General features: G+C 44.3%; 1 protein-coding gene and 1 long non-coding RNA gene across 12 annotated transcripts in view; one reads left to right on the top strand and one right to left on the bottom strand.

Moving 5' to 3' along the window:
• Window positions 1-23,582, top strand: part of MTSS1 (MTSS I-BAR domain containing 1) — a 131,025-nt gene that overhangs the window by 61,545 nt on the left and 45,898 nt on the right. The window lies entirely within an intron of this gene.
• On the bottom strand, window positions 824-8,763 carry LOC143156123 (uncharacterized). Its single transcript, XR_012994565.1, has 2 exons — window positions 8,658-8,763; window positions 824-1,834 (listed from the first exon to the last, which is right to left on the bottom strand). It is a non-coding gene; the product is annotated as an uncharacterized LOC143156123 (long non-coding RNA).

Here is a 23,582-nt window from a genome sequence, read left to right on the forward strand (position 1 = left end):
TACGCTGTTGTTTGGGAAGAATACCCTTCTAACTAGCTATTTGAACAAATCCAGATGAGAAAGGGAGAGTTGGGGTGGTTGTATTCAGACTGCATTATACAGGGATGAAGATGCATATAGTCACATACCATGGCATCTTCAATCAAGAGAACAAGGAGCAAAATGGGCTTCCTGCTGAACGGGGCTGCCAGCTCCTTTTGCAGGCAGCAGGCAGAGGCAGGCACAGCATCTGAGTTAGGCCATTGTACCAGCGGGCCTAAAACCAGGTTCTGCTGTACAGGGAGCCAGGGTCTGCCGGTCTCGCAGTGCAGGCAATCTGAAATACCACTCTGGAGGTCTGCGATGGTGTAGTCGCTGCTCAGATCGTGACCCTTAACGTCTAGAGATAACTTTGGCCTAGCAGTAATAAATTCAGAACCACATTAGACTTTATTTCATCTGACATGTGGGCAACAATTTAAGTCTACTTTTCTGTATTAATAACTACATGCAGGAGGCAGTTTTTAGCCCTACTTCACTGCTTCAAAAGAAAAACCTACATGCTTTGAATTGCACTGTGTGTACAAGCTAGGTAACAGGTTATGGGATTGTGCTGCTTCCTACATGGTGACACTTACACATCTTGAATATTACCATAGAAAATGGTCCCTGGGGACTATTCAGGATGGTTGAATATGCAGTAAGTTTGCAGTTTGTTGAAAATGTCTGGCAGCAATGTCTCATATTTAAGTGTGTATCTGTTTGTAATGGGTTTCTGCGGCTGGCTCTTCAGGATATGGTTTTCTGCTGCTAATCTGAAATGCAGTCTCTGAAACATAAAAACTCCAAAACAAGAAGATTTATTTTCTGTAGAGTATGATTGTCACTTAGTTGGATTTTGTATATTAAACTGGTTTTGTTTCCATTTTTAAGTTTAGGGTTTGTGTAGATGTATATCACCTTGTCTGGGGAAAAGTCCATAGCTATATGTATGCATGCAGTTTCTTACAACAGCAGGGATAAAGCTGTGGTGGTACTTGCAGGGCAGATTCTGCCCGTGCTGAAAATCCCCCTAAATCATTTATCTTTGAAAATGCCATATATGAAATTTGAAGGTATTGCAAGCTACCCAGGGGAGCATAGCATAGAGGATAGAAAGCCTTTCACTGGAGGCTGCTGGCTTTTAATCTCTTTGTGCATGGGAGATAACTCATTTGAAGACTCCACCCAAAGGATGAGTGTCAACAGGAAGGGGAGGCATTCAAGGGGCCACTGAAGATAAGCTGCCACCCCGCGTCTGAGGTTACCATTCTGGGTTACGATGAAAGAAGCCTTGGTGGGAGAGCACTTCACTGTTGCTGCGTGGCATCTGAAGAGAGGGCTTTCCTTTGCAAAGTTGCTTGTCTGGGTCCCATCTCATGTTTTTTAAATTCTGTGTTTAAAATCATCTTCATATGAAGAAATCTCTCTTGTTGCTTAATAGCTTCAGGCTGGCTTTTGAACGTTGACTTTCTATTTACACACCTGATTTAAATGTGTTGCATCAGATTGAAGAAACAGCATGTTATTGGCAGGACAGCTTCTTTGCACATCAAATGGCTGTAGAGGGTGGCAGATACTATAGCTGGCAACTGTGTAATAAGAAAAAAGTCTTGCCACACTGGTGGAGCTCTCTGGCATCTGGGAGGTCTGGATCCAAACTGTGTGGCTTGGATCTGTCGCCAGTAGGGAAGGTTAGCTTGCTCCCAGTCTTCACTCCAATTTCCAGTGCTACTGCAGCAAAGTCGGGGGTCCTGCGCAGAACTGGGGGTTGTTTTTTGTACGTACTTGTTAACTTCATTGCACAGCCAGATATCTGAAAGGAAGAGGTAATTAAAGAAAATAAATAGGGTGGGTAGGGAGTGGGGGAAACCTTTGGTTTCTCTGTGGCACTAGAATTGACATTTTTCAGATTGTTTAGGCCTTGTCAGAAAATGTTTTGTTCAGCCTTTGTTTTCTATTGAATCCCGTGTGCTTGGTTAGCTTCTTTCCAAATTAAAAAAAAAAAGCTCCATACATGGATTGAAAGCTTTATCTGTTTATCTCCTCATTAAAAAGACTGTCTATGAAATGTGCTGACAGGACTTTTACTCTCTTGCTTTCTATTCTCATCACATTTTCCACTGAAAGCCTCCCCTCTGCTATTTCTGTTTCATAGTAAATGGGGCTTTCTAGTGGTAGAGGCTCTGGACACTGTTCCTGGCTCCTCATGGGCTGTGTTCATTGCCTTGGGTGGGAAACCTTGAATGTGGAATTCGGACAGCAAGGAGGCCGGTTTGGGCGTATGGGCTCAGTCCCCTGAAAGGCAGTTTCCACAGCCTGGAGGTCCCAGTATCAAATATGGTGGGAAGCACATCACAGGTCGTCCTCCAGTTAGATATTTAAGCAAGACGCCACATTTTGAGAACGGCGTGGGGAGCAAGCTGCCTGAGCTGGTGAGAGAGACCTTCAGTGGAAGCTGAGCTGCTCAGGAAACTCGGTCTCAGGACTTCTGGAGCCACTTTAACCAATTGCTGGGCAATTTGCTTGGAAAAAAAAAAGTAGGCATGTTATACAATCCGAACCACTTAAGAGATTGCTAGTGGCTGAGTCTCCTCACAGCCATATCATTAATATTGGTATTATAGTGAAGTGATGAGTAAGTTTTGATTACAGAAGGACTTGTGAAGACTAACTTTTGGCATAAGTTGTGTTTGTACTAATGTAATTGAAATTCTACCAATACAAGCAATAAGAATGGCCACTATTATCCCAGCAGTGATAACGTGAGGTCTGGACTTGAGATGCTGGACCAGTGATCTCCAGCCTTTGCCAATCTCCATCATTGGCATGGGTCATCCATCGCTGTTCACTCTGCGTTAGCTTTAACTTCCGTCACACGTGAGCAGGTTGGGAGAGTTTGGTGGTTTGTGAACTGCCATGTTACACCATTAAAAAAAGATACAGATTTTTATACACGTCTCTCTAATCAAAGCATAAGTGTCTATTTTTGCTTCCCTTTGCAGGTAAGGGAGTTACTAGATTAAGCCACATAAAATACTGTGGGTTTCACTCGCATGCAGTTGTGTGCGTCATTCTCCACTGTGATGAGAGAATTTAAACAAAAAGAAAAAAAGGAAAAAACTTCTCACTGTAATAAACAAAAATGCAAAATCAGTGCAGGAGACACATCAAAGTGCTCACGTGCCAAGGCCCACAAAAGACACAGTCGCCTGCGGGGTAAGAGCGTGGTCATGGATGGGCAGTGTAAACACTTTGTTCTGGTTTTTGCTCAGCTTTCGCCTGCTCATCTCTTGTACAAAAAAAATCCCGTGCAGCAACATGAACTTTGTGACGTTTGATATGTAGAGCAGACAGCTGCAGGCTCAATTAATTCCCCCCTCTGATTTTTTTCATGGTATTTTTTTTCCAGAAGGCTGTAGTGACTTCCAAACCCTCACGGGTGAGTGGCATTTATGGCTTGTTGACTTTGATGGAAATGAAGCGCAGAGTCCTGTTCGCAAAGAGAGTGGGTTTGCATGTGGAAGTCTTCACTGGGTGTTTTTGTAGGTGGGTGGACAGAGTTGCTGTGTAATCCCTGGGGGTGCTTCCCCATAGCTTCACTGGCATTCGTCTAGCCCAAAGCAAGTGAAATTTTGGGTGCTGGGTGCAGGAGGCTGAGCCTGCCTGGAGTAAAAGCGAGCCCTGGGAGGTGAGAGCAAGCAGCAGGGTACGAAGCGGAGGGGAAAGCAAAGCATGGCAGCCTGACGTGCGGGTGCTCATGCACCCTCTTTGGAGCCTTGTGTACTGTAAACACACCTGAGGAAAAGTCTGCCGCCTCTCTTCCCCTCCACCCACCCATGCAATCTTCCCATGTCTTCTCTTCGGTAAGCAGGAGGAGAAGCTCATTAGTGCTCTCTGCCAGCGCACACACCTGTAATTTAAACACATTCATCTATGACAGCCCAACATGCCTGGTGGTGTCTGACACTTGGATGGCAATACCTGCGTGTGGGAGGGAGGTGCGGATGAGGAGCGGAGCCAAGCACAGAGCTGGGGTGGGGGGCTTGCTGTGGAGCCCTTACCGGCTTCCTAATAAACGTGGGGAAGGGGGCAAAGCATGGGACAGCGCATGGGCATCTCTGCTGGGAGAAAGTGGGAACCCACCCGCTCCTGTCTGGCTGTCTGCTTTAGAAACTGCCTGTCTTGAACATGCTTCATCCATGCCTGTGGATCTGTATGTTGTTTTTGTAGTCAAGGGGGTTGTGTTGTGTTTTTTTTTTTAATAATAAAAAGTGATTAAAGAACAGGCTGTGCTAGGCTGATTGACTAATTGCTTCATGTTTTAGCTAATAGATTAGATTTTGTCAAAAGCACTGTCTCCCCTTCCCCAGTAGTAAAGCAGCGTGATGCCAGATACATGCCTGCTTTATGGTACCCTTTTTTTAAGCTTCTGGCATCTCACATAGGTAACTGTGGGATATTCTAATGAAACTGGAGTTATTAAAAAAAACCCCTATCTATTACATTTCAGGGATGTTTGGGCTTCATGCTTCAATAGTGCTAATTAGATATGTGACCTATTTTCATTCTGCTTTAGCTCCTGGGGATGGTGGAGCCTCATTATAAGTGCAAGGATAGAGAATGCCCATGTTCCTTACTCTAAATAGCTTCTTCAAAACATGCCCAAAGGGCTTTAGGGTGTTTTTTTGTGTGGACACTGATTATGTTTTTGTTTTCTTTAAGTGGGGAAGTGGGACGGGGGGAGATTTCTCTCCCCAGAAATAAATAATTGAACATTTTTTTCTTTAATTTGGAAAACCTAGTGGCAAATCAAGGTACTCTTGAATTTTAAGTTTGCCTTGTTTTATTGATAAGGGAATAAACTTGAATAATTTTTAAGCATAAAAATGCTTTTAATATTACAGTAGCTTCCCATTAACTGATACTTTTAGCTAATAGAGTCTGTGCAGCCCATCTCTTCATGAAATGCGCCAAGTGTCTGGCTGGATGCTGACGAAAGGTTGCAGCCGTGAGAGGTACTTGTTGAGAAGCAGCCTGCCAAAATGCATGTTGTGATGCAAAACTGAGGCTGGAAGGAGCAGACAGCCTGTTCCAAAAACTGCTCTCAGAAAGCTCTCAAGTTTTGTGCTCTTTTTGGCAGAACTCAGTTGTTTCCAGAAGACTTGTAGAAAGCAAACAAACACTCCCCCCAACGACAGAGAATGCTGAACTCACTTTGGGGAGAACCCTGGGTGAGACCTGGGGGTAAGTGTAAGTGTATTAAAAATAATATAAATATAAATGAATATAAGATAATGGAGCGTTGCCAGGCAACTGTCAAAGGAGCTCTGGCTCCTGCATCTCTGGGCTTTGCTGAAATGACCTCTCATATTTCAAGCATCTTGCCTGCCTGTGTATGAAATGGTTGTTCTGAACTTAGCTGATACACCTCGTAGGCAGCAATTTAGCTTGTGAGTGCTGCTGTATTTAGTGTTACAGTACTGATGTCCCTCTGGGCATCCTGTGCTCTCTTAAAAAAAAAAAAAAAATATTCAAGGAATAAGGGTAAAGACTAGCTGGAGTCAGCTCTCAGCAGTGCAGCGGTCACTTATGACTGAATAAGTAAATTTTTGTGATTTAGCTGTGTCGGTGGGGTTAATCTGAAAGCAGGCAGAGGGAGGAACTCTCCTGTCACTTTGCTTTTAATGACTACGCTAAATGAAAAGGTAAGCTGGGTTTTACCTCTGAATTTACTGGTCTGAGGACTTGTTCATAAACCTGTGCCTCAGAGGCTTGCTTTAAAATTAAGTCCACTAAACGAGCAGGCTGTGGCAGAGGCGTTTGAGGCAGGTTAGTATAACTTTAGGACAGTTTTCTGGGCGTTTTGCTGGGATGCTCTGACAGGTCCTTTGGTGCAGCGGAACGCAGGGCTGTGCTCTTTGCAGCTCCTTCCTTTGCCTGATAGCTTGACGTGTGCGCAGCAGATGATGAACTTAACCTTTTCTGTTTGCAAAGGGGCAGGGAAGTAACCTTTTCAAAAGCTGTGTTTATCAGTATAAACATAACTTTTTACATTGTAAACATGGGCAATATGACTAGATTTTGGGCGGCTGCTTTACTGCTTGTATCATGTTCCCATTTGGAGTATGTTAGGTGCTGTCGTCCGTCTCCACCATGAGAAAGCTGCTGTCTAAGAATGCCCACTGTACAACAGGATGAGACGGACTCCATGTAGGAATGATTTAAGCTGGAATCCTACAGTTATTTAAGCTCATGCTTATCTTAATTCACTGTAAACATGCAGGGCTACACAGAGCGAGGAAAGGTTAACGCATTTGTAAGCCTTTGAAGATCAGAAACAAACTTGATTTCATTTTGAATTTGCGTTCAGTCGTGTGATGCCTCGTTGCTAAGTATTCCTCAGAAGATGTTGGTGGCATGTTGCATGGCTGTTTGCTTTGGTCATGGGTTATTTTGCAGTTTTTTATCAAAAATCCATTTCCATGTTTTTCCTCGTCTTCACCACTTGTTTTTCTTAATCCCGCTAGTTTCATTTTTTTCTCCTGCATATCTTATTCTCAGAAGTTTGAGCTGTTTTGGCTCACTACAGAGTTTGAAAAGAAAAAAAAGTTATTGAAAATAACTTTTGAAGATTTTCCCTGCGTAGAAACATTGAATAGAAGTTAGCTACTGCCAGGGCAGAGTCTTCAGCCTCAGTTGATGGTGTCCTGAGAGTTAGTTAATGTTGCACTGCGCAAATGTACTGTGCTCTGCAGCTGTTGATAAACCAGCTTTTCCTTGCAAAAAAAAAGTGGGGAAAACTGCCTTTCAAGTGATGATTTGGCTGAATTTTTTGAGTGAGTATATGCAAACGCAGCTTACTCCCCAGGAAAGCATCTGAGTTAGTGGTGCTGCAGCGGAGTGCGTCTTGCCTGCTTGCTCGGAAAGGAATGCGGCTCCGTGTCGGGCCCTACGTGCCGCACTGTTCTTTTGCATTCCACCAGAGATAGCGCCTGGGACTTTCTCTTGAGAAGAAAACCAGAAAACACCTGTTACTGCCGGCAGCTGGTGCCTCAACAGCAAATGGACAGATGGACGGATAGATGAGGGCTCCTGCATTCCTGCCTGCAGAACACATAGGCTTGTAAAGTCCTGTTCGGGAATAAATAAAGTTTGTCTTGAAGAAAAATGAATGATGTTTTGTGGTGTGACTGAATGGATCAGACATGCCATGGATGTGTTATCTAGGAATTTTTAAGGAAGCTGACGGCCACATCCCAGATGTTTTTTTTTTCCTTTAAATTAGCTCACCAACTAAATATGTTGAAATGATGCATGTATAATTGACTGAAGCTTTCTTCTTTGGTGTGGCTGAAGTATAAGGGAATAAGGAAAGGGTTCTTGTGAAATTGTGAGTATGTGTGCGGGATTTTGCTGTAAATAAGATCACAAAGTCCAGATATGTTCTCAGGCATAAAGACAAGTACAAAAAAAAGAGTTGATTTATATGTTTAGTCTTTCAAAATAATATTTCAGGCTGGATGAAACAAACTATTTTCATATCTCCTGGATTAGACCAGACAGAGTAAACATCTCTAAATAGCACCTTCTCCTGTGAGCACTGCATTCGGCAACCAGGCACACAGGGAATGGGTGCAGAGTTTAAAGCATCTTAACCAGATTTTGTTGTTCCACTACCTGAAGAAGCTATTGGCGGATATTAACGAATGGTTGTTTTTGAAGACTTGGTGTTGTTACAGAAGAACCATTTAAACATGTTGATCTGTACAAGATGCTTTGTTTGACTGTCTGGCTGGATGGCTGGGTGCGTTCTCGGCATGGGGATCATGATGTGCCAGTAATTGCAGTTAAATGAACATGGCTAGCTCTCAGGCAAATGAAACCTAATTTGTCACAGCTGTCAGAATGATCATGTCATGTTTGTTGCCTTCAGGAGCAGTTCTAGGCTGCAAATCCTGTTAAGGTCCCAGCTTTTTCTTGTTAAATATTGCACAGCATGTTTGCTGACCCTAGTATTTATCTTGGTGGTTTTTTTAAAGGCAAACACACCAATTCTGTCTCTTACATAAGCTGGGGTTGAACTTCTGTGAACCTTAGTCATGTGGGCTAGAGCTTGTTAATTTGGTGGACTTCAAGGATTTGAGCATAACAGTAATTTGAGGGCTTGCATACAACCATAGACAGATTTGCTCACGGATTCGTACGGTCAGGATTTTGGAAATCATGCTTTAAATTAGCTTCTAAAGAGCAGCCCTCCCAGGCTGGATTGAACGCGTAGTTACGCTTTACATCAGCAGCAGCAGACAAAAGCAGCACAGCAGCTTTGAATTTTGCATTCATGCCAGCAGGAAATACAGTAGAATAAACGCAAGACTCCATTCGTAATACCTCAAAAAAACACAGTAAGGTATAGGCCTCTTGAAATCCCCCTTAGTCATAATTTCAGTATTTATTTGCTTTTGTTTGTAGATTAACAGATTGGATCTAAATTGGATAGAGCAAGTCCTGTTCTGTAAAACAAACAAATGCTAATTTTTGGATGTCAAGCCTGAGGGAGCAGAGAGCTTTCCTGCTCTATTCTTCTTCTAAAAAAAGGAAACAAGGTTTAAAAAAAAAATTTTGGATCCCTGAAATACCTGTAAGGGTGATTTCTCCTCCCTCTGTGCTGGTGGCTGCCGTAGAGCTCCAGAGAAAGAGGTGAAGGGTCTGTGTCCAGTAGTGCATTACAGGGCAAGGCTGGAAAATGTCAGCGGTGTTTATGGAGCTACCTGGAGGGGGAAGAGCTCTGACCTTTCAACAGAGAGGTCATGCAAGCACATTGCTCGTGGTGCAACACGTGCACTGGCTGCCGCCTTTCTTGGTCACCGCTGAGTCTTGGGGAAATGGCAAGATGTCTTCTCGAGCTGCAGCTGCCCCTCTCTATGCCACCTGCTCCAGCCTCTCGGGAATGATGTCGGGGGCACAGCTGTCTGCGTCCACCATTAGCTTACCCCTGCAGTGGCTACCCTGGTGGGATGTCTCCAGGGCTGTCCTTTCCCTTGTCCACCCTTGCTCCTGCGGAGCAGTCCCCAGCCCTGGCGCTTCCCATCTCCCTGGCAATTCAGGGGCTTGGGAAGGAGAGCAGGGCTGGCTGCAGGAGGAGCAATGCTGCTTGCAGGTGAGGGTGTAGGAAAGCAACTGCTGACCCTGAAAACCGCCTTCTGCTCTTGAAATGGGTCTGCCTTCTTCCAGCCTTTCTGCCTGACCTCCCCTCCCGTACTGTCTCCCCTAGGCAGAAGTGCCATGGCCACACAGGACTTTGCCTTCATTGCTGGGGGGCCTTGAACCAGCTCTGGTGCTGCCTGTGCCTCATTGTATATATAAATACACTTGGAAACATAGGCATGGGGTGTACTGGAAGAAGAATAAATGAGGGCAGATAGAGCAGAGCTGGTAAAATTGATCCCACAGAGCTGCCTTGTTAATGAAGTTTTGGGCACATCTAGCTGCCAGAACATTGGCAGAAAGTGAACAGCCTCTTCTTCAAGGGTTTGTTTCCGTATATTTTATCTCCAGTTCCTCTTGCACGATATGGATTGGCATGCAAGTATCCCTTCCATGAAAAGAAACTGCAACCCCTGATGCTCAATGCTCTTAAAAAGAAGTTTCAGTCTTCTGTAATAGCTACATGACAGTTTAATAGTTGATAAAAGAAAAACAGAAAGTTACACATCTGCTTTTGTAGATTGTGGGGACATGACATTGCAGATAAACATTATGAGCTTTAGCTTAATGATTTATTGAAGCGCATTTCTTCATTTTATTGTAGCCTTCAGTCGCTTACTATGCAGCTGTCTGGTTTCCCCAGAGAATGGAAGACTAGCTCAAAGATATAAATCTCTGTTAATGATTTTAAATAGCTATCTATCTGTATATAATATAAAACTTTTTTTTTTTGCCCCGGGCACTCAATCATGCGATTAGGAGAGGATAATCAATAATCCTGAATGCAGAGCAGAGCCGCTTTCGGTCATGAGCCGTGGTGCTCTCAGGCCACGCAGGGCTATTGCAAAGCCCCCTTGCTGCCCTCCAGCCTCTCGCTCTCCGGCCTGTTTCCCTGTTCAGCATCTGGAGGTTTCCAGCTGAAATGGTCCCTCCAAGACCTGCAGCCCACCCTGCATGCTGGAGGAGATGACTATTTTTCCCTGACCGCTCATGTGAGCTGGTCGCCTTATGTCTCGTCTACAACAAGAGAAATAAAGGCAAAGCTGTGCCGTAGCTGGTTGGGAGCACTGCGTTGTTCTGTTCAGTTTTGTTTGTCTTTGGCAAAGGTTGAATGAGGTTTGTACAAATAGGGAGGAGCTGTTGTGAAATAAGAGATACTATAGGCAAATGTACTAAGGAACGTGCAGTGAATGTGAACAGATTCCTGGGCATTAGCCAGGACGTTCCTCACCTCCCATGGTTCGTGTCTGAACCAGCCCTGGAGGGACACTTTTCATAATGGAAAAAATATGTAGACCTCAGAACTAACATTTCCATCTCCCCGCTCGCTCCCCGCCCCCCTGCCAGTGACCCCAGATGAATTCCAACAATTGGGATGCGGGACCAGCAAATACAAGATGTATTTGGATGGGAAGGGCAATTATGGCTTCACTATCTTTTCTTTTCTTTACACACATTAGCACCTGGTCTGTCTAGCCATTGATTTATCAGGAAATTAGTGATTTAGGAGATAAAGTGTGGCTGCAGGGTCCTTAGCTGTACTTCATAGTTTAACTGGGAACACACTAGTAGTGACTGAATATCGCTCCACCTTTGAAGCTCTTCAAACGGCTTGTGCAAATAAATTTGATTACCATCCTCTTCCCACCAGAGAGATGCTCCCAGCAGAGAAGCGAGCACCAAAGTTAGCATTTAATGGAAGTGTCTGCTTGTGAACTGAAGGCATGGATATCCTTTTAGATCAAATGATGTGGTGGTGTTGCTTCCAACAAGAGCAAGGCAGAGGCTTGTGGAGCACAGCAAACAAGCTTGTGCTACTGCCTTTATTTAGTCTTGAAAGCCAGGTTGTACAAAAGAATGTGGGGCGGTGGTATGTGACTTCCTAGAAGGTCACTGTCACCAGTACTGTTTCTAAGGGGCAGCCTCTGCATATGCCTAGCACCAGAGGGCTCGTATGTGCTCTGTGGTGTGAGTTATGAAAATCTATTGCTAAATCTTCTGTAGCCTCAAGAGGAGAGGTGGCAGACCTGCCATGCAGAGGAGTCTGGTCATGATGGCAGATTGCGTAGTCATTTTGTGTGGAAAACAGGAGACCAAACCAGACCTACTATCAGTGGCTTCGTGCTCTGCCCGCACTCTTCCTTCTCCTCTCCCTTCCTCCTGTTGCTCCTTGTAGTTTCCTTTGGCCATTTACCACTGGTGGTAACAGTCCTGCCCCTTCATGGCATCATCTCTGTGGCGTCCTTTGCTGGCCCTTTTGTGAAATCTGCAATCAGGACTCACTGGAACAGCCCATCTTCCCCTCCAGCGCACCTTGTCCAGCAGCGTTTGCGGGCTGGCTCTAACAGCAACGCCAGCACCAATTCTTGTAACGCTTTCCTTGATTTTTGAGGGTTCGGACCACAAGTTCCTAATAAAAAGGAGTTGTTGGAGATAAGATTGCCTGCTGTTAGTGTTCCTGTGGTCACTGACTCACTGGTGTGTCTAATGTGTATCCTGAGCTTACTGGACATAGTGGGGCAGTCCCAGCCTGGTGAATTGCTTGTCAGCCCCATGTGCTCACCAACTTGGAGACACTGCAGGACTGCTCCATCTTTTTCCAGCAAAGTAGCCAGTTTTTGGATTAACACAAGTGAATTGGGAAGGGCTAGAAGCAAAGCACTGCAGGTGAAACCCTGCATGGTATGTTTCTGTGCCAAGTGAACTTTTATCATTGACTTAAAGGCACATGTGGATAGCAAATAGGGCATCATTATGATTCATGGTGCTGTTACAGCGTGAGACCTAATAAATCTTCTTACGTGTGCCTTGTACTTAGTTCACATACTTATTCTGGCTACTGGGATTTATTCTTAGCCCTGCTTTTTTTCAGGAATTGCTGTGCCTCCGTTAAATGGGAGCAGTAGGCAGACTGTCTCCTGGGTCAGATTTGCAGGAGCTTGTTTCGAGCAGGTGCAGATGGGGGTAGGAAATGCCCTGGAAAATGAGAGAGAGGGCAGGGGCGGGTTGGGAGTTGGAAAGGGCTGGGTCTGCCCTCCTCCTCTTACTTCTATTGTTATTTATATTCTTGCTCCGCTTTTTACTTCCTGAATTAATGCACATTTGCAATTTTCAGAAAGTCAATAAATACTCATGGCAAGAAGACCTGTCCACCTCTTAGTTGATCTGTCCGTGACTCTGTATTTAGCTCTTCTGGGGATCTGTATGTGTTGTTCTGCATAGCAGGGTCTAAGGAATATGAACTGTCTATTTACATAAGGTAAATTAATCTTTTTGCTAGTTTCTGTGTTCTTGAGTATGCAATCATTGTGTGTACTCTGGGACTTGCATTCTTGAATTTAATTCCAGGAGTAGTAGTTTGAGGAGTATGAGTTGGTATTGACACTATTGGTACTGCTTCCTGTCTGTAGCTGGAATGCCAGTAGTAGGTTCTTACTGACTTAAAAAAAAGAAGATGCTTAGTTCCTGGGGGTGGAGAGAAGCACAAATAAACCAGCCCTACAGACACTGATTTGACAAATTCTCTAGTCTATTTGCACATGAGAGGGAATGTATGAATTTTGGTGCTGTGGCTCTGTTTTGGATCTGGAGAACCCAGAAGGAGCTGCACTGCCTGATGGTTCCTGGCCTTCCTGTGACCTGAGTTTTGTTTTTAAGCAAGTCTGCCTATATCTATATCTCATATTGCTATCTTGTTGTCTTTGTCTAACGATTTCTCTGTTTTGTTTCAATGCTGATGTAGTCCATCCGAGATGGAAACGGTGATGCTGAGCTCTGTGCAAATGGTGGCTGGAGTTACCCACGTTGGCTTTTTCTGGAAGTGGCTTTAGAGGGTAGCGGGGTTGAATCCAGCTGGTACAACAGGAGCTCTCCCATCTGCTCTGCTCTGGGGTGCAGTTGCACAGTAACAAGCCTGATTGAGCTGGTGGCTTGTTATTTAAGTTAAGGCACTTGCTGACTCATTAGCAGAAAGGCAGTAGTGGGGAAATACTCTGCCTGCCAACAGACTGTGTACTGTTACAGTCACTGTGGCAGCACGGGAGTGCTGCCTGTCAGGGGTGCCCATTACCTGCCTTTTTTTTAACACAAAATAAAAAAAGCCCTGAAATGGGAAGGAAGAAGAGTTGCAAAGCTGATTAAGGCTGCTCAAGCTGGTCTGTGGGGAGTAGTTGGATTTTCAGAGTGCAGATCCCCCTCGTTTCATCCTTCCCTGCCTTTTTCCCCATGAGCTGTGCAGAAGTTCGGACAAGCCCCCCAGAACTTGACCTTATGTTGACACAGACTAAATTGTTCTTCTCCATTGCTTCTCCATCGTCTCCTGTGCTAATTACTGCTCTGCAAATCTACCCTCTGGTCTAATTTCTAAATTCATCCAAGAGGCTGAGCAGCTCTGAGGATCTGCTGTAAACATGACTTATCCAGCAGGCAGTAAAGCTGCTCTCGAGCTCTCCAAGGAGAATTAAGCCTTCGTGAAAGAGACGTCTGTTGGGCAGCTGGTTTTATCAGTCTGTGTTGCAGATTAAAACATGTTTCGATGTCTCTTCTACCAAATCGGGAAGAAAAAAAAAATGTTCTCATTACCAGGTCCCCGGCTGCATGTTAATAGAGAACTAATTGACCAAATGTCAGTCACTTGCACTCCTTGAAGGAAAGGACCATCTCCCATGTGCTGAGCATACAAGAGCACAACCTGTGTCTTTTCTCAGGCTGACAGTGTTTTTTTACGTCTTACCCACCAGAGGCGGGAGCTGCTCGAGATACAGCGTACCAAGCCCAGACTGCCGTGCCACGGTTGTATCTGCTCCCACGCTCCTGGGACGTGGGATGCGGTGTGGAGATTGCATTGCTTTTAAAAAGGAAAGGTTTATGGCCTCTCCTAGCCCAGCTGTTAAACATATGCTTTATTCTGACTTTTCCCCCCGTAAACCTCCACTTGTGATGCCTGTGGCATACCTTGTTTCGGCAGAAAGCTCCAAAAGTCACCAGTTGAAGTTTTGAAGGCATTAATGCCATCTCAAAATTGGCTGGTGTCTGTTGGGCAGGTGAAATCTTGTAGGTAGAAGAGCTTCTCAGCTCTGCACAGGTCACAGGTATTTGGGTATTTCGGTAGCTTGTGGTGACTCACCAGGCTTTTCTTGTAGGAGTGCTGAGAGGTTGAAGCATTGAAAGTGATTTTAGAAGAGTTGGAAACAGAAGATCATGGTGCCTACATGCTGCGCCTTTACTGTTACTGTGCGAACCAAAGTACAAGATTATAATGGCAGATAAGAATCTCAGTTTAAGGCCTTCTTAGAAAAAAACACAAGATTTTGGACTTAAGAGGAAGCCAAATAGATTGCATCTTTCTTGCTTTCTAGTCACGAGGTTGATACATGACTTATCTCTTTACCTGCTTTTATTTTTTGCCAGCTTATCTTCTTGCTGCGTAAGATGAATTTCTTTTGTCTTTGTTCACTTTCTATTATGAGACCACAGTTTTAGTTTTTTACCCCTGTAAAACTAAACATCTCCCATTCATATAGGTACAGATGTCTTAGACATAAATCTTCCTGCTGTAACTGGTCCTGGAGCCCTTTTGCAATACAGTGTTGCAAAGCTCTCATTAGGGCTTCCCTGTGTCACAGTAATATTAGACCCATTAAGCAGTAACCCTGCTTTAACACTTCCGTGAATAGCAGTGCAACGCCTAATGAAAATGCAGTTTTTAGTGGGATGAATGTGTTTATGTTAATGAAGCTATATGCATACATGCTGGAGCTTATGGTACAAATATTTTCCTTGCAAACCCCTGACTGATGTGTTGATAAGACTCTTGGTGAGTCTAATCCTGAATTAGAAAAACATATCGTACTAAACATGGCCTTATAAATACAACCAGTGTAGGTATGAGATAAAAATAATCCTTTCCATAGTGCAGAACACTTGGTTTAAGAAGTGGAAGAATATTTAATAAAAGGCTTTGATCGAACTACCTGCAGTAGAACAAAAATGTTTCATTGCTCTCTGTGAAAGTTTGTCATTTGTTGTTTCTTAATTGTTACGACTATACAACCCTAATGGACAGACCACAGCAGTGGAGTTTCAACCGAGGATCTCTGGATCAAAACCCATGAGCAGATGTTGTCTGAGCTAAAGCACTTACCTATTAGCTTGCAGCCAGTAATGGATTACTAAGCTTTATGAAATGGTCAGTAAAGGGTGACCAAAGGTAATTTTTAAGCTAAAACTTAAAAAAGTAAATTTTTAAACTTAACCTGTATGCCCCATGGTGCAGTCTTAGAACAGGAGGTATTGTGTGTAGTTTGATTCTTGGTAAGCCTATTTGGCCATGGGTTGATGGAAAGAACATTTACCCTTCCCGCTAATTTATCTTTGTGTTTTGGTAACCCTCTGGACTGGGAGCAGAAATCAGGGGCTGGTCCTGCGAGCACGAGTGCAACTCAAGTACATTGTGCCTGCGCCTGGGGTTGGAGAACTCAAGTGCTGAAGGAAAGTGAAACAGTTCTAGAGGTCCAGAGGTCAGCAGGGTACATGCATGCTCTGGGATTTTGCTGTTGCCATTGCTGACTCAGCTATGGGGAGGAGGGAAATATGTTTTTCCTTTTCAGAATTGGTTTTCAAGCTGTTGGGGAAAAAGAAATTACTCAGGAGGAGGGGGAAGAACCTTGGCTGTCAAGAACGCAGTTCAAGCTTGCAGATACTTTCCTGTATAACTTCTAAAATCCAGGTGTGGTTGAACGATGATGAAGTTGTGCGTTACATATTACACGGGAAACTTTATTTAGCTGCTCCAGCAATTTCCTGATACCATAACACCAGCTGAAGAATGGATCAGGCAGAAGGTGAAAGTGTGGTGTTCACACACCACCACATTGAAGCCATTTCTGGATATGCAAGACAGCCCCTTAAGAGTATATTCACAGCAGTCACAACAGAAAATGAAGACTAGTGTGTCCGATTTAGCTGGAGGATAGCTCAAACAAGTGAAATACGTGTATCTTGAGATCAGCGAGTAGGAGAGGTCAGGGTCTCGGTTGTAGCTCACCGAAAGCTTGCAGCTTGTATCCAGGCACAAGCTCCAGACCTTCTCCCAGAGCTTTTGTTCACACTGTCTCCTCCGGAAACACCAGCCCCATTTCTTGGAGCATCTGGGATTTTCTACGAGACTGCTCCTTCAATCCAGCGCTGACCTGGACTGACCCTGCTTAGCTTGCAAGGCAAAACAGAATTGTAGTGAGGGGACTGTGGCTCTAGTAACCAGATCCTGAACAAAATTGAAGGCTGTTAAAGTGTCTAACTGAATTATTGCACTACAGGGGCATAGTGACTCATAGTGAAGCTAATCACCTGCTGCTTTATCTTGACTGCAAATAATAGATTGCTAGTTAAACATTTAAAGGTCATAGTCACAGAAATTGTAATAGTGTTGCCTTCCCCCCTGCTCTCCCCCCCCGCCCCCGCTTGGTGTTATGTCTGAAGTTACTAGGGGAAATGGATAAGATGCTCTTTGGAGATCCGTATTCTGAGGATGAGGCTCAGCATGCTTACCCTTCAGGCTCACACTGTGGACCTCGATGCATTCGTTTATGAGAGAGGCCATGCTGAAAAATGTTGCTTTAGCTTTGCCCAGATTTCCCCAAAACACCACCAGTATGGCATTGGTCTTCAGTGGAGAATGAAATTCTCCTAAAATTTGAATCACAGGTATCTGGGGGGGTTCATTCTTGTTCATCACAGGGAATTCCAGGAGTAAAACTGGAGCTCAGGCTACTGTTCCCACAGCCAGATGTGTTCAGTATTTTGGATTTAATAGTGCTTTATTGTTCACTGGATCAAGAGCTTCTTACAGGAAACAGAGTTTTCCTAGTTCTGCCTAAAGAGGCTATAGACCTCTGATTTTACTGTGTTGGCTGAGAAAAGAACAGACTGGAGTTTCTTTCTGGAGTTAACTGGTCCATGCAGGTGAGCAGGGGAACTCTGTCACTTGGACAAGACTATCATTCCTGTCCCTGTGGTTGTCCTTGAGGTCACCAAAGCAATCGTCGGGAAGGTTTTGTAGAGAGAGGACTTGGTTCTTTGCCTGGCAGATCCTCTATGCTCTCTGCTGTAGAAGAGCCTTCCAGGTTGATGAAGGTGATACACTTTTCTTATCAAAATGCTGGACTTGGTTTGAATAGCTCTTCTTGATGATTCACAGTGCTTAGATCGCATCCAATTCACTGCCGTGAGTCACCAGGACAGGTGGTGTCTGTCTTGGCGGCTTTCCTGGAGGAGTGTTCGGATGGTGATGGAGGAAACTTGCAGATAAAATAACAGAAACCAGGGCTAAAGCTTCTAAACCTCTAGCTCACTTTAAAAGTCAGTGATGAGCAGTGAATATCAGCAGTGATATCAGCAGTGCGTTATCATGCCAATTTAAATATAGATTTTGAAGGAAGTTTGCAATATTTTCTGCATATGGATGTTTTATGGCAGGAAGCATATCCTGCTATAAATGAACTAGAGTGCTTGAGAGGCTGGGTTAAAGACTGTGTGTGACTTAAGCCTGGAAGTTTTTCCTTTCGGAAGTGTTGGCTGTACTAAATTGGTAGACCACTGGCATGTTTTGAGCTTGACCGTTTCCTTACTTTTGGAATGGGTCAGAGGGAGCACAGTGCCGGAACAACGTGTTTCCTATCGGCTGCCAAGTTCTCGTACCTTGGTGACCAACAAGCATGTGAAGCTGAGCAACACTTTTATCTAGAGGAGAGGTCTAGGCTACAGACAGCTATTTTGTGATCTGAGGGAGGATGGACCTTGGTCTGACATCTGATGAGGTGTTGGTGCTCTGTGTTGATTTCTGTCCTTATGCCCCTCTTTCTGGTGTTCTCATCTCTAGTGGTTCTTCTTATTTTTAGGAGGGATCCTTGGATGCACTAGTAGTCTTTTCCAGAACTACAGAACTGTTGTTGGGAGATGTTGATGCCAGTCACATAGAGACAGAAGGGGCCAAAACCTCTAAAGAAATAGGGTGGATAACAGCATCCTGCTGCAGATCCAGAGACCGACATTTGTGCCTGGGTTTGCACTGTGCCTAAGGCTGCCCCTGGTCAGCCTTGCTCCAAATGCACCATGTCACTTTGGCTGGAGAGCCCAAGAAAGCTGGCGGAGATCTTGAGCCCATCAAACACTTGTGCACTGCTGGCTGCAGAAAGTAGGGTGCCTCACCCATGAGGGCTGGTGGCATGCCTAGATTTCGGGTTGACCTTTGACCTCACTAACAGATGGCAGAATAAATGACGGGGGGTATATTTTTACATGAGCAAATTGCACAGGACTTTTACTTTTGGTCTCTGCCTGCTTGTCAGAACATTTTTGCTTGGAGTGCGCCTTGGCAGAGAGATGACTAAGGTAAGTGGTCATCCTGCCCCAAGCGGTCGTAGTCCTCCCTAGTTTGACTTCTCCAGGTTAGAGATAGGTCAGTGTTTCACACTATTGCCTGGCAAAGCCCGGTAGCATCAAAGTTATTTGAAATGCGTCCAGCATGCCTCTGTTAACAAAACCTTAAAGGAAAGGTGCATTTTTAGTAGCCAGCAGCTACATTTGGATGAGGAGCACCCTGTCCATGTGACTCCCTGGAGGCTGCCCCACGCAGAGGTCGGGCTGAAGGAAGGTCATGCCCTCTCGGAAAATAGCTTCTGCTAAAAGATCTCTTCACCTTTTTTGCAAGCTCATTTCTTTCGATATTATTTTTTCTTCCTTTTGCAAAAGGCAGTCAAACTTCAAAGGAAGCCATATCGTACCACCTTCTGTATGTGCTTTAGGTTTAAAGCGGAGTCTTCTCATGTTCAGTTCTTGGTAGAAAAACAGTCCCTGAGGATCCTCTTCCTCCTCCTGCCCATCACAACTGCTGACTTGACTTGTAAGAGCTGCCTCTAGTAAGGGGCGGAAGACACTGGATGGGTAATTGCTGATGCTGATTTGTACCTATTTTGTCTTCAATCACCTTCTTAAGTGCTTTAAAATAGTGTTAGGTTTAATTTTGTTTTCATAGCGGATAACTCGCCGTGTATCTCTTTGGAGCTCAATGTATTTTTTAATTCTTTCATGCCCACATTTGCCCCTAGCTCGCCTTCGTTTTAGCAAACCTGGTGTAAAGCTTTGTTAGTAGATAAACTGAAGCTCCTTGAGTGTGATTCTGTTTTTGTTAACATTTACAATTCATCACTCTCCACAGGATTTTTTTAGTGCTTCCCACCTTTTGCCACATCTCCCAGATAGGAAAATGATGCACGGCATAGAATATATCCCACGTGTATTGCTGGTTTATCCTGGGTTGCCAACTGAGGTACCTTGATCTTCTTTTATTATAGTCTGACCTGCAAGCCGTGCCTTTCATGGCCTTTTGATCCTTTTGGGAATGGCAAATTAACAAGACTAACTACTTTCTTTGGACAGATTTTTTTCTGAACCAGAGAAATACTGCTTACATCAAGACCCAATTATACTGTCCTTACTCCCATACCAAAAACCAGTTCTTTGGGGGCTATCTTTTTAATTGAATAATTTGTTTTACCTACTTTAAACAAACTGTTTCAAAAATCTAGGCTAAAGCCTATTGCAAACGGTTGTATCTGAAATGGATTGCAGCTGGACAGATTAAACGTGGCAATTATTTCTGTTCAAGGCGTGCCCTTGAGTTCACTCAGGATGAGTGACGGTGCTGCTGCCTCGGAAGACATCCAGAGATAATCGGCGCCCGTGCGAGTGCTGCATTGCAGTTACTGTCAGCTTACGTCATGGACAGATACTCGGGCAGCCGAAGGGCTCCTCGGGAGCCTGAGGAGAGCGTGGCTTTAGTACCATGTAACGACAGATCTCACGGTCTGTGTTTTCTGTGCTTCTTACTGCGTATCTTGTGCTTTCTGCACAGGATAGCCTTTGTCAGCAGCTCTCTGTTCTCCTTAATGCAGTGTAAAAAGCTGAGAGTGCTTAAACCTTTACAGGATCTTGGTTGGAGGGTTTTTTAGCCTCATTTTTTAATATATATATATTTAGAGACTTACACGTGTCATACTGTGATTACAGCTTTTACACCATTTGAACCTGTCTACTTTAATTAGCAGTTGGCATTGCTGTATTTAGAGATAGATGGAAAAAGCACGAGCTAGCCATAGTTTTCAGCACAGGATGTATTTTCTTCTGTTGGCAAGTAGTTCGTATCCATTTTTCCATAGATAAACTGGCTTGGCAACGTGCAGATGTTGCAAGCGTTGGGTACTGATGCTTGAAATAGAAATGGACTCTGAAGAGGATGTGGGATGGGGGGAAATAAATCAGAAACTGCTGTTACATTGGAAGTCTATGAAGACTGATGATACGTCACGCTTACTGGAGCGTAACTGCAGAAGTTGACCACATTAAAAATGAGCACATTAAAAAAATATATATTTTAAAATCTTGTTTGTATCACATTATTAAGGTTCATTTTCACTTTGGCATGTTTGGCCGTTTAGCGTGGTTAAGTTGGTTGGTGGGTATTTGTACAAGCGGGAGAAACGGATTGATTCTTTCTGGAACAAGTTGTGTCTGGTCTATAAATTATGTGAAAAGTGTGTGTGTGTGTGTGTTTTTCTTTTTAACTGCAACTTTAAATTTGCAAAAGTTTTGGCCTGCGTTGACCCTGCAATGCCCAGGAGAATGTCAAGGAACGAGAACGGTATCGTGTTATTAAATTCCCGTGTGTTAGCCTCTCCTCAAGAACTGTCTGCAGATGCACTTTACTCTGGGGAAAACAGTTTGAGGCACCTTTGCCCTCTTTTGAGAAGCTCCCCTTAAATAAAACCATAAATTACTTCTCAGTGCAGACTTGAAATATAGGCACGCAGGTGGTGTTGAGCAGCTCATGTGGGGGTTGCTCGTTGATGGGTGCAGGGTGAGAAGATGCTTTGTTCTCTGCTGCGTTTGGTTTGCTGTGATCTCGACACAGCTGTACGGCAGCCTGGGCTTGGCACTGCCTGTGGACTAGGGGTAGGGTACACACCATCGTTCTGAAAAACTCATCTCGTGAATCGGTGCCTTAAGGCATTACTACCCATCAGGGGAAGGTGGGCAATTCAGTACTGCCTCTTTCCTGCACAATTTTCAAAGCGGCTGCATCTTATTCTGCAGACTGTATTTTTCACTGTCTTCCAAGATTTCTGCCTTTCAGTCTAGGACAGAGCTGAACACGCTGGTGAGCAGCAGATGGATTTGAGTCAAGCTTACGCTTGGGGATTTGGGACCAGAGCCCAAGTCTTAAAGCTTCCAAAACCCAGGGGCTCTCCCTTCAGTTAGCAAAATAAAATCTCATCATCTCTGTTGGCCCTGTGTGTTACAAACTGGTTTTGAGACCACATGGCAAGATGACTTTCTGTTGAGTGATCCAAGGCTTTTCTTCCCCAGCATGTCCAGCACAGTGTCACAAATGTGTGCTTCCTCAAACTCCCTGTAACTGTGTGCACATTTGTGTGTGTGTAATTTCTGAGCGACCTGTCCCTCCAGCTGACCATCTTTGGGAGAAGAGCTGGGTGAATTGATCGTTCCTGCTTCACATGGCTGAGCAGGATGGAAGGAAGAGAAACCTTTCGTGTAACAATATCACTGTGAAATGTGGGAATATGGGTTACATGGTACTAAATCAAGGTGGTCTCTGGGGGGAATAGTTAATAAATTCTAAATAGGAGGTGACCCTTTCTGAGCACTTTCCTCTAAACTTGTAATTTATATGCTAGTCTTGTGCATTACAGTGCTTAAAGCCTAGGTCAGAAATCCTCCATCCAACTTTGACACTTCCTTTTGTCTTTAATAGACAAATTAATAGCAATAGGTCACAGCCAACTGTGTCTTGTAGGTGCAGGTTGATGAGGTCTGTTAGAAGAACAAGGGAGCATCAGAGCGTGTGAGGAGCTGTGAGGTTTAGATGGATTTCCTGCATTACCAGAGATGTCAAATGACCAGATGAATATTTCTGTACTAAAATCAGCTTAACTGTAAAGTACTGTGAATTCATTTTTTGAGAAACCCTAAGAAATGCAGCAAGAATAAACATACATGGATGCATTTGAACAAGTTAGCGCTTGGGCTGGCTGCTTTTTGTAGGTGAACTTTAATTGGTTTTATGTCATTTTGAAAATACCACAGATGTTTGAATTCCTTTGACATCAAAGCTTTTACCTGGATAAAACCAATAAGCACTTTCCACATGTATTTACTGTGTTATCTTGACGAAGCAGTGTCTGTGGAGCACAGCCTCCCAGGAGGTGCTTGGAAAACTGCAGGTTTGAACTGCTGGGAAAATGGACTCTGGATTTTAGGTAAGGAAAACAATTTTCACAGTGGCACTAGTCAGCAACTGGAAGAGAAGCCCAGGAATCTCCACCCCTAGAGACACTCAAAGCTGGACTGGACAGACCCCCAGGAACCTCATCAAAGTTGGCCCTGCTTTTAGTGGGGGAGCAGACCACACGGCCTCCTGAGGTCCCTTCCAGTTTTGTCACCCTGTTTTTTTCATGAGATGCTGAAAGGAAGGACCAATAACCAAACACGTCACACCAGTATTTGGAGGGGAGCAGTACAGGCACATGGACTTCCCTACTGTGGAAGGAGGGGCATCCCCTAAGAAGGGTATTAGCATAGTTTTGCATGCTATTGCTACGAAAGCCTTAGCAGCACTCTGTATATGGATCGCAGCTTTATTTAAAACTGCCCAGCCCCAGTTGGTTTGATGATTAAGGGCTGTAAGATGAGCAGGACTTGGCTAGAATGGTAATAGTACTCTGAAGGTTTGTCCTGCGTGGAGTGTTAGGTGTGAATCCCCTCCTGCTCCTCTCTGAGGGACTGTTCAATGGGAGGAGGTACAAAAAGTGTTCTGTACTGCAGTGAGGGAACAGCTAAAATGATGGAGAAGCAGTGCTGTAAAACAACTTCTGTGGGCACAGGATAGCTTCTGCTCCCCTTTCAAGGCTTAAATTTCAGGATTTGCAAAGCCCTGTTCTTAATTAATCTTTGTTTTCCTTCTGTCTTTTAGTTTCTAGTCTTTTTCATTGATTCAAATCCTGGTTTCCTGAAGCTTCTTGCAGTTGTTCTTACTAAGGGTGATTGAGTGAGATTTTAAAACTTAGCCTTCTTACACAGATCTTACAGACCTGGTATGCATTGCATGTGTGTGTGTCACAGCAGGCAAGTACAGCAGAATTATGTGCATCTGCTGTTCCAGTGGTCGAGACGTGTTTGCTACAGTCCAGCGGAGCTTGTTTGGAAGAAGAAATGCGGTTGCTCTGTCCTCGCAGAAAGAGATAAGCATGTCCTTGGTGTTTGCGTGCCAATCAGCACTGCTA

This window comes from Aptenodytes patagonicus, chromosome 2 (assembly GCF_965638725.1).
Source record: "Aptenodytes patagonicus chromosome 2, bAptPat1.pri.cur, whole genome shotgun sequence".
Taxonomy (NCBI): Eukaryota; Metazoa; Chordata; class Aves; order Sphenisciformes; family Spheniscidae; genus Aptenodytes; species Aptenodytes patagonicus.